The 11,652-nt window shown below is 38.8% G+C and overlaps 1 protein-coding gene across 1 annotated transcript in view; it reads left to right on the plus strand.

The window, feature by feature from the left end:
• The window catches only part of Htr4 (5-hydroxytryptamine receptor 4), a 134,413-nt gene that overhangs the window by 658 nt on the left and 122,103 nt on the right, over positions 1-11,652 (plus strand).

Below are 11,652 nucleotides of genomic sequence, written 5' to 3' on the forward strand. Positions count from 1 at the left end.
GGAGCCGGCGGTGCCGCAGGGATGGACTGGCGGGCTGTGTAGGACGCGTCACCAGCGTGGGACGCTGTGGGTCTGCGGCCCCTGCCCTTCACCTGTGTGGGTGAGTACTTGGGAAACCACAGACTCTGGGAGGCCGTTTGTGCGAAGGGAAGGAGAGGCAGAGAGGGAGACGGGGTGTATGCGTCCGTGGCCGTGTGTGTGACTAGATCCGCGCGCGCGCGCGTGTGTGACTCTGGACCTTCCCGAGCGTGTAAGCAAGAGTGAGCTGTGTTTGTGTGTGTGTGACAAGACGTGTGTCTCGAGCTGTGTGAGTGGCAGTGCGCGTGAGGGTGCGCGGTGCTGTATGAAGGCAGCACTGGCGAGCGCCCTGCAGCTGCCATTCAGGAGAGAAGCAGCCTCCCTCCCCGAGGCTCGCCGCGCGGTGCGCGCCGCTGTGCCCTTAGCTGCCTTTGGAAGAAGTGGCTGTTGACAGAGGGGCCGCGGGCTGTCAGTGTCAGAAGTGAGGTCACGGCACGAGCTCCTCTGCCTAGAGCTCGATGTAAAGGGAAAAGTCTTGGCTTGGCTTCCCGTGTGACCCATGGAAACAAGAAAAAAAATGTTTCTTAGGATTCAGCTTTGGTATGGATCAAAGGTAGCTTTTGATGGCGTGACAGTGATTCAAATTTGCCTTCTCTGCCTTTGTGAGGCCTAGAAGTATCCTCTGAGCGGCAAAGCTATGGGTTGCCAGGCTTGTGGTGGTCGGCATTAGCCCGGTTCCCTGAGTGAAACTTGGGCATCAGTGACAGAGAAAGGAGAAGTAGCTGAGTGCCTCTGGGGAGTACAGCCTGGAAAAGAAAGGGCACCGGCGATAGATGTGGTGCTCTAGAAACAAGAAAAAAGTCAGACAGAGGACAAAACCCACAGAGTTCTAGGGAGCAGCTGCCATCTAGGAAACCTACGTGTGGGAGAAAAATTAGTAAAAAGTAAAGATGTCTTGCAACATTCTTAAGTCATTTTTAAATCTTATGCTTATTTTCCGCATGCATTCTTCTTACCTGTTGTGTTTGCATCGTTTCCCCTCTGGGAAATGTCTTTATTATCATTCTTACTATACTGTACACGGACAATCATTTAAACTCTGGAAAACTAGCACAGTGAAGCTATCAGCCACACCAGGAGTGTTTAGTTCAACTAGTACTGAGCAGATGGAGATGCTCAAGGAGACACGAGTGTCTCTGGTGCCTTCCCTTTGTATGGATTCTACTCTTCATTCTGTTCTGTCTAGGACCCAAGGTAGCCTCATAGCCAACAAATCAAATGTTTCTTCATTCGTCTTTGTACACCGGGACCCTCGGTTCTGTCCCTCCTCTCATTTCCTTCAACTTCGCAGACTAAAGGACACTTACTTGAAATTCTTCATAAGCAACCTGCTACCCCAAACTGTCTTCTGATTTTTTTCACCCAGAGTGGGCACTGAAATCAACTTTTGTTTCTCTTCTTCCTTCATCCGTAGCTTAATCCATAGGCAACTTATAGCTGTTTCCCTTAATTCTTGTTGAATGTACATTTTTTTCCATTTTTATTCCCATTGCTGCTACTGGTTCCCAGAGCTCCATATTCATGGGTCTTTAGAGGTAAGAATGTTATTATTGAAAAAAATGCAAGATAAATGTATGAAGAAGAGATTCTGACATTATCATTGTCAATCTAAGAATTTAAATCAGTTCTTTGGAACAATTTGGACCTTTTGGTGGTTGTAACATTACTTGACCTAGATGAAGTCTCTGTCTTGCTAAGTCCTAGTTTCTTTATCTTTGAAAGATAATGAAGGGTTTCAACTAGAGTCTAGTCAGTAGATCATTTATAAAGTTTCTCTCAGCTCTAAAATTCTCTGACTGCTATTGATGTTTATGCTTTAGTAAAAAACTTTTTACTTAATCCCTTATGTTTACCTTCTGATATTTGACGATCTTTTTAAGCACATCTAGTTTGCTTTTAAGGGAAAATATAAAGATAATGGGAAAATATAGAGATAAAAGGAAAAGTGTGTGATGCACGATTGATTTAAGTCTGAGGTTGAGGGCTAGCTGCACACATGAAGACAGAGTTAGAGGAGTTTTGGACAGCTCCCATTTTTACCTCCCATGAAGTGCCAGTAACTTAAGTTATCCCAAACCTCAATACATTGGCATTTTGTGCATTAGAGGATGTTTAGCAACATCCCTTACACTCATTAGAGGCCCATAGCAGTCCTTGGGTATGACAACCAAACATGCCTCAGTGTAATTGAGCCATAAGTCTCATACAGAAGCATCTTACAACAAGAAAAGTCGCCCTGTTGCTGTCTTTCCACCCGCTTCTATTAGCCTCCCTTGTACATTCACCTTTATTCCTTCTGGGGTTTTGCTGTCTTGTTGCTATGCCTGGAAATACTCAAGATGCTGCTGAAGGCTGAGAAGCATTTCAGAGGCAATATAATAATAATCTTAATAACTCACATTAATCCAGCCTTTGATGTGTGCCAGGCACAGTTCTAAATGCTTTATGTGGATGATCTCATTTAATCTTTGTTAAGGATCCCACAAAAGAGAAATTTCTATTACTTTCATTTTAGAAATATGGTGACTGAAGCAGGTAAAATAATATGCCCGGATTCTCTTGAGTGTAGGGTGGTAGCACTTGGATTGTGTTGAGTGTTTTACTCCTGAGACCATCATCTGAACCTCCACACTAAACTGCCATGCACGAATGGGATCTTTGTGTAACAGTGTGGGGAAGATCTTAATTATGCTCTCACTCAATTGTAGAAATGAGTCTACCTTTAGGAAGGAATCTAGCGACTATAATTGAAAGTTGTATTCAGTTGAAATAATGGATTTTGTTTCCGTCTTTAAAATGTTGCCTTCTTCTCTTTCTTACCCAGAAGTAGCTGGAAAGCGTATGTAAAGAGGGGTGGGGCAGGGGTGGGTAATGAAAGGAGGGATGGGCAGGGAAATGCACAGCGGTGAAAGGAACCGAACAGTGAATAAGACATTTCCTTTTCTGTTAGCTACATCTTGCCATGAATCCTCCCTGCAATATGTCCTCTGTCAACAAAATTAAAGTTATCCATTCTCTTCCTATTCTTCTTGCTCTGCCCTTTCTGCATACTCTTGATTTATTTTTAAAGTAGTAGAAAAGGCTACATATTTTGACTCAAAAAATATAAATGAAATGTTAATGGCTATCAGAAAGGTTAATTGGTAGCAATGGGCTTCAATATAGTTGGAATCAGAAAGACTACCTTGTTGCATACCTGTAATCCAGGTAGGAAGATTGCAAATTCAAGCCCAGCCTGGGCAACTTAGCAAAATCCTATCTTAAAAAAGGGGGTGTATGGTGGGAATGAGGCTCAGTGTGAAGGCCCTGGGATCAGTTCTCAGTAATGTGTTAGGACACACACACACACACACACACACACACACACACACACACACACACACACGGAGGAAGGACTATCTCAACATTCACTAGCAAGCTTGAAAATCCAAGACCAACCTAGGAAGGTTGTCTGTTTTCTTTAAGAACATAGATCGACAAAGTCACAGGTTTGCTACCTGCCAGTGAAGAAATGGTAAAACTATGACCTTGAATACCTCATGATTTGGTTAGCATGGTGGCTCTCAAGCTGTCCTCTAGATTGGGGTCTGCGAATTTGCATTTCTAATTGGTTTTCAGGTGATACTGATACTACTCATCTGGGGACCACCATTTGAAAAATTACTGGATTAAGACCTAGATAACAAAAATAAAGCTCAAATCTGGTTATCCTTCAGAGAAGCAATATCTTGCTTTAAGGTAAATTTTTGGATGAATGAGAATCAAGGAATGGAGTAAGATTGAAATAACAATACCTACGAACTGAACAATGAGCTGACATCTAAACTTTACCTCCTATGTTGATTTCTGAGACAGAACTTTTAGTTTTCTGAGTTTGTACTTTTAGGTTGGATTAATTCCAGACCTTAGCTCTTGTCATGTTCTCTGTCTTTTCCCACCTCCACTTGTTCTGTCTTTACCCACCTTGATTTGCATGATGAATTTCCTCATTATTCACAGGAGACTCAAAGTCAAAGTCCTTTGATACCTTGTTTAGCATCAGATAAATTCTGATGAGTCTGTGTAAGGTTAAGAAAAGTGGGGAGAGGAAAGGGAATAAAATGAATCCAGATAAAAACTCCTTAAAATAAATATAAACATTATGTACTCCAAACATGTATGAATAAAAAAAGAAGAAAGATGTGTATCCATATCTCTAACTTTTGTTTCATGTGCAATTGCTTTGTGTCTTTTTCCTTTCAGAAGCACATTGGCACAATGGAGAAATTCACCAAAAATTCAAGTATGCACCTGTTGTAGTTTATATCTGGATATCTCCTCAAAACTTTATGTGCTCAAAGGCAAGGCTTATAAAGGATGAGTGAATCACAGGGGAATTATAACTAAATGCGATGGTAGGAGGTGGGGCCTGGGGAGAATGACTTGGTATGGTATGTCTCTCCCAGGTTCCTCTTTTTCTCTCTCTACTTCCTGGTTGCTATGAGTTGAACAGTTTTACTCTGTCCAGGCCCTTCTACCAAGCCACCAACCATGCAAAGACTGAAACCACTAAAACATGAGCCCAAATAACCTTCTTTTCCTTTAAGTTGTGGTTATTGGGTATTGTGTCTTAGCAACAAGAAAACCACTAAGACAGCACAGGTTGGTGTGAAAGTTTTGAAATCCCAATCAGAAAGTTTCTTTTAAAACCAAATTTCAAACTCATCATCTCTCCCTTCTTCTTACTAGAATCTAAACAAGGTGCCTCCAAGTACTCATTCAGAAAGCTCTAGCTATTTTGAAACTTAAATTCAATTTAAATAATATTTATTAAGCACTTATCATGTGCCATGAAATGTTATATACCTAGTCTTCTTGGATTTGTCTATTAAGTCCCGAGAGTATTGTTTTTTTCTATTTTCAGATAAGGAACCAAGGCCCACAAACTTCAACAACAAAATAAAAGCAATTCATGTTAGAAGGCTGTTGTACTAGTAAATATATCTTTGGCTATAGATAATAAAAGCCAACACTGACTTGCTTCAGCAAAAGTCAGAATTTATGGGATAGATACTGGGGCTTTTCTCATAGATTTAAGGAACCAGATCCCAGGATGGATAAAAACAGGATCGTCTTCAGAAAAAACAGCTCCTGGAGATCATAACCATTTCACTGTTGCTGTCATTAATGTGACACCTTCCTAAGAGTGTGTGCCAGTTCATTAAAATATGCAAGAAAATAATCAGATTGGCCCAATCATTTATGACTATGAGGCTGCAGTAAATGCATACCTGCCCTGGAGTAACCCTTATGATAATAGATTTCCCCAATGATAACTAGTCTAGTGGATACTTGAATAAATTTCCTCTACTATCACCTTCATGTGGCAAAGACAGAATTTGGACTTAGATTTGATTCCAAGCCCAGTATTTTTTTTCTTCCCAAAGGGATGTTTGATGGAAAAAAATATTGTATATTTATATAATAGTGATAGTTATGTCACTATAACCATTACATTGAGCTGCAATAAATAGTCCACTTTCCAACTAGATGAAGTCTTTCCCCAGTCCCCAAAGACCCACAAGTCTTCTACTTTACATCCTATGCCAAATCTCAGGAAAATCTGATTTTTTAAGTATATATTTTCAATATATAATAAATACATTCATCTGTGGCAAACTGGTACACATACATGTCACATCTTGACCATTTTTAGTTTCCCTTCTCCTTGTTGCCTTCCCATCTTGCCCCATTCCAGATACCTTTTCCATGCAAACAAAGTCTACATTCCTGTTTCCTACATCTATCTTATATTTTGATCTTTAAAGTACGTATACTTTGGAGTTCACATATAAGATATGGGATGAAATATTTAACCTGTGTCTATTTTATTTTACTTAGCACCATGATTTTAAGCTATGTACATTTTCCTACAGATGATTCAACTTTATCCTTCTTTTATGGCCAAGTAGTACTCCACTGTGTATGTGTACTACATTTTTAAAATCTCTTTATCCACTGATTGTCATGTAGGCCACTTTCAAGATTTAGCTACCATCAGTTGTGCTTTTATTATGGGATACATGTATCATTTTAATAGAATGTCTTTAACTCTTTTGAAAAGATACTATGAAGAGGTATAGCTGGATCAAATGGAATTTCTATTTTTAGTTTTTTGAGGAATCTTCATATGGATTTCTACAGTGGTTGTACTAGATTACATTCCCACCAACAGTGCAGAAGGATTTGCCCCACAATCTTGCCAGCATTTGTTGCTTTTTGAGTTATTGATGACAGTTATTCATTCTAGAGTAAGATGGAATCTGAGTTTTGTTGTGATTTGCATTTCTATAACAGTCATAGATGATGAAAGTTTTCTCATATGCCTGATGGCCATGTACTTTTTTTGAGAAGTGCCAATTTTGGACACAGATGTTTTCATAAGACTGATACACTCTTTCTTTCTTTTCAGCCCTTTAAAATAATTTATGAAAATGACAGGTTGAGAAATTGCCATTTTAGATATCTTCTTACAATGTTCACAAGACTTTCACATATGTTATCTTTAACTTTATGGATAGTAACAGATCTGCAAGACAGGTGGGCTGTGTGTCTTAACCACATTGAACAGCTGGAAACTTGAGGCATATAGAAGCAAAGCAAGGATCTGAAAAGTTATATGATGCTGAGACCAAAGTTGAGCATTGCTAGTAGATGTTGGGGAATGTAGAGGTTTTGAGGGGGTTCCATAAATACCAGTTTATAAAATTAAATGGAGAAGTGAGATAGAGGATCATTGAGATCTGGAGTCTTTGTGAGGTAGCTTAGTAATTCAAGGTCTGGGATCAAAAGTCACTACCTGGTATGAACTTGGCAGATGCCTCAGTTTCTCTACCTATGAAATAAGGATAACTGCAGTACTTCCTCATACACGATGTGAAGACAAAATGAAGTAATACATGTTAGGGGTTTAGTATTTAGCTTCATGTTGTAAAAATACATCACTACATTCCTCTTTCTTCTTCCCCAGGAGCCCTTTCTTCTGTGTTAAGTGGGCCTCTGTAAAATCTATGAGTATATAGTTTCATCTTTTTCTTTCCAGGTGTTTTCAGAAAATGTTGGGGGAGATAATTGATAGGAGCTTTTTGGAAGGTGATATTTTAGTAAGTCTAAGATTTGGATTCTGCTCAATAATTTTCATCTTAAAAGCTGTGCATATCCAATGTGCTGTGAGACTGAACTGGCACCGTTTAATTGGTTGTGATCATTAGCCCCTGATACTTGAAGTAGAGAATCCTGTGTAAACTGTTCTCTAACTTGGAGGTTCAGAAGAGGTAAGCATGCCACAGAGCCTTTTCTCTTGGCATGCACAACAAATACTGAAATCCAGGCTTCTTAGTCAATGAGGCATTTAAACTGATGTGGAAAAACTATTAAAAAGGTTCTCAGAAAAGTGTGCTCACCTGGGTGTATTGCACTCCATCCTTGCTGTCTTTCCTGAACTCTCCCATACCCCTGCCTACATGCATCCTTGGCAGCAGTGTCACTCGGATGTTTCTCAAAATGTAGATTCTTAGATCTATGGAATCTACAATTTTGCAAGGGATTTTTAAGTGCACTACTGTTTGAGAGCCACTGCCATAAGGTGCCTGACTCCACAAGGTTCCAAATACTATTTTAATGCCTTAATTTCGGTGGAATGCAAATGTGGTTTAAGCTACTGTCAATTCTGGGACTCTAAAGTCAGCAGTGACATTGGGCATCAAGGTTCTGTGCTATTGAGAAGAGATTCCTGTAACTACCTTCCAAAATAGGGGACATGGGTTCCCAGCCTGCATACATGCTTTTTGTTAAGGGGCAAAGTATGCAATATCCTCCAGTGACTGGGACCATGTCATGAGGGTGCCAACTTGTTAAAACAGCTGACTAATATCACCGTTTGAACTCACAGTATGTATTTGCAGTATTTTTCACCAGTATTGTAAGACTGATCTTGATCCTATGTTTATCCCCATTATACAGGTGAGGCTAAGAAAACAGGTGATTTGTCCAGTTTCATACTGGTGATTGATAGAACTGGGACAGATTATAAGCTAAACTTTGGTCTGGGGGTTGTCAAGCTATCCAGTCCACTGCCTGTTTTTGTGTGGAACGCCAGCAGAGAACAATTTTTGAATGGCTGGAAAAATATCAAAATCAGAACATTTTGTGACAAGTAAAAATTACATGAAATTCAGACTTCATTGTCCATAAAGACGGATTTTTTTAAACCCAGCTATGCCCATTTACTAATGTATTGTCTGTGGCTCTTTTTACATCATACCAACACAATTGAGTGACAGTGACCTTATGATCTGAAAAGAAGTGAAAATTATTTGCTAAGTAACCCTTTGCAGATAAACAAAATGTGCGGACTTCCACATTAAGCTACTAAGCCTATGTTCCCCAAATTTCAGTCTTTTGTGTACTGTCCCTTCGTGATTCTTGCCACTTTCTCATACCATCTGGAACATTATCCACATATCATTTTTTTCTTTAGATTAATTAACTTTCCTTAAATAAATTTATTTTGTAAAGAAATAAAAATGGAAAAGTGGAAACCAATACCAATTGCAAGAAATAGAAGACAACTATAAAATCAAATACAGTACACACAAAATAATATATTAGATTTCAGCTAGGTAGTTGGAAGAGACAACCTTGGTGTTCCTCTCCAGTTCCTACAGATTCCTTCACCATTCTTGTGCAAACTGACTTGACTTCCAGATGAGGTTGGGCTGAGGGTATTATGGCAGTAGTCGTGAGTTGACTTCCAAAGATAAACTTGCATTGTTTTTAAGCATAAAAGTTCATAAATAAATGCCTCTGAATCTTCTCTTTTTTTTTTTCATGACATCCCCAAATCTGTTTTTATTGGACCTGGTTCATTATAACCTTACTGTATTTATCACATTCTTTGGAGGAAAAATAAACCTGTCTTTTAAGAAAATCTGATTTCTAGAAACAGTCTAGGTAAATTTTATTCAATAATATATGAAATAGAAGTTCAGATTTTAAAAAAATTCCTGTGATCCATTCTTTTCCCCAACAGGTGGGCAGTGCATGACTCTTAAATATTCTTTCATTGATTTTAGACTGTTTTAAATATCAGTTTTGTGATGAAGACATAAACCTTCCCAGCCAAGAAATGTACTTACCTAGGAAGAATACTTTCCTCAGTTATTTTGAAATAATTTAAGAAGCATTTTGGATCCCAGCAAAGTGGTACCTCAAGGGGAACCAAATCGGTGGATTTACAGTTACAGAAATGGAACGGCTAGAAGCTTTTTATTTGGGACTATATCTTTCAAGATGACCTAGCTCAAGTGGCATTTTGACTACTCTCTCTAAAAAGATCCAGCTTTGGGAATGTAGGTTATTTTCTGTTAAGTTGGTTATAAATATTTTTTACATGTACACTGCGATTTCGATGTCCAGATAAACAAACAGTATAGATTTGGGGGCATTCATTTAGCGAGAGAAATTATTTTAAAGAGAGTATATCAACTTATTGGGGAAGCGATTGTCAAGATAGCATCTTACAAATTTGAATGTTTTTCAGATAACAAAGTTCAAAGAAACAGCCAGGGAGAAGGGACAGGAATTTTTCTTCTGTTTAGTGGGAATTTGCAAGTTGGAGTTTTCTAGGAGGTTCATTTTTTTTTCACCCTGCAGTGAAGGTCAAGTGAGCCTAACCTATTAGGAAATCACGGTTATCTGGTATTTATAACTCTTTGGTTGCTTGCTTGTGTGATTCTGGTGTAATTGCGTGTTTGGGTACATATGGTTGGCAGTAGATTAGAGTGGTGAGATGCTGAAGCCAGCAACAGAATAGGGAACAGTTTTTACTTATCAAATATCTGCTTTTACTGTTATACTTACTAGGTAGATGGAATCTGAGACAGTATATGAATCTTCTTTTAGGCTGTCAACCTGCAGTTACTTGAAATTTCTCCCTGTCCAATACCTCTGTCCCTTTTTATTCTGCAGCTGGAGAAATCGAGACTGAGATTGGTGAATGGGCTTTTGCTTTAGAGCAGTGAGTTAGTACCAGGATCAGATTGAGAACTGAGACCCTGCTACTCCTTTGCCCAGTATTCCTTCCATCATGCCAGGCTCTCACCTTTGCTTGGCCTATGAAATACTGTTTTACCTTATGCTTGACAGTTGTCTAAAGCAAAGGTACTGGGATTCTGCCCTTTGATGTAGGAACTGAACTCCTCTAGGGATATTCTATAAAGAAACATGGTCAATCCAGGCAGTTATGCATCATGAATATCCATCTATGCAACCAAAATTTAAAAACCAAGCAAAGTGTAGCACAGAAAGCAGGCTGAGGTTATGACACAGTTCCAGGTTGGCAGATGTTGGCACTGTACCAAGCTACATCACTCTTTCATTCCAGTAGGTGGGGACTATTTACAGCTGAGCCTGTGCACACGCTTCTTATAATAGAGATGCAACTACACACCTTCTGTTAACCATTAACGACTGTTTCATGGCAATATTTTGAACTATTTTGAATTACAAAACAAAGGTAATGATGGAGTGCACTTTAGTTGCTTAAAATTTATAAACCAGAAAACTGAGGGCTCAAGTTAGTATTGAGTATCATAAGCAAGATGAGGTTTTCTTTCTTCTCTTGACTCTTTTAAGGAAAGACCAGAGTCTGACCATATCCATCAAGGAAAGGAAGCTCAAAAGAATCTAATAGAGTTGTCTGTTGCTGTAGTCTACTTTTTTTGACAGTCTTTTGTATAATTCTGGTGGCTTGAGGTTGTCATGATCCCGAGAGAATACTGAGACATTTGTTTCTCATATTATTGAGAGATTTTTTGATTCTTTCATTCAATTGTTTTTGAGGACTTACTGAGTTCTTGTTTTGGTTTTTGTGCTGATCTAGAATTTCTTTAAAGGAGGCTAGTGTGGAGGGCATATAACTTATTCCTTCGAAGAGGTGATAGGGTATGGCATGGCTATCATTCACACACACACACACACACACACACACACTCACACATGCTCTCTCTCTCAACACAGAAGGTCTTGTCGGATTTCAAATTGGCACAACTTTTAGACAGGATACAACTTGTACCTGAGAACAGAAGATGCTCTGGATTGTTTGTGCTTTTAATTAATTAGGTTGTTCGTTAAAGCTTGTAAGGTTTGTTAAGTACCCAGAAACATAAGGGTACAAGATAAGGGCATTGGTTCCTTCGGTACCCTATTGCCTTGTGCAGTCTTGTCTATAAGAGTTGCAACTGTAATCACTGCTTTGATTAGTTCTCCCTGGCGCATGCCACAGAAAATAGAGGACTGCAATTGATTAATCAAATCAAGATAGGTACTAATCACTAACTCCTATGTTGCTACTTTTTTCCCTCCTCTGACAAAGTGTACAAGAATGCTTCCTCACTGGCTTATTAAATAACAATAATTATAAATTTCAATGAGGAAACTGTAGCAATGTATATTTTTAAAAAATGTAGGGTTTTCCTTATGTTGTAACATTTTCAAATGCACTTTTTTTTTTTTTTTTTTTTTTTTTTTTTTTTT

The sequence above is a fragment of the Fukomys damarensis genome, unplaced genomic scaffold, assembly GCF_012274545.1.
Source record: "Fukomys damarensis isolate Sample0158 unplaced genomic scaffold, DMR_v1.0_HiC HiC_scaffold_3, whole genome shotgun sequence".
NCBI lineage: Eukaryota > Metazoa > Chordata > Mammalia > Rodentia > Bathyergidae > Fukomys > Fukomys damarensis.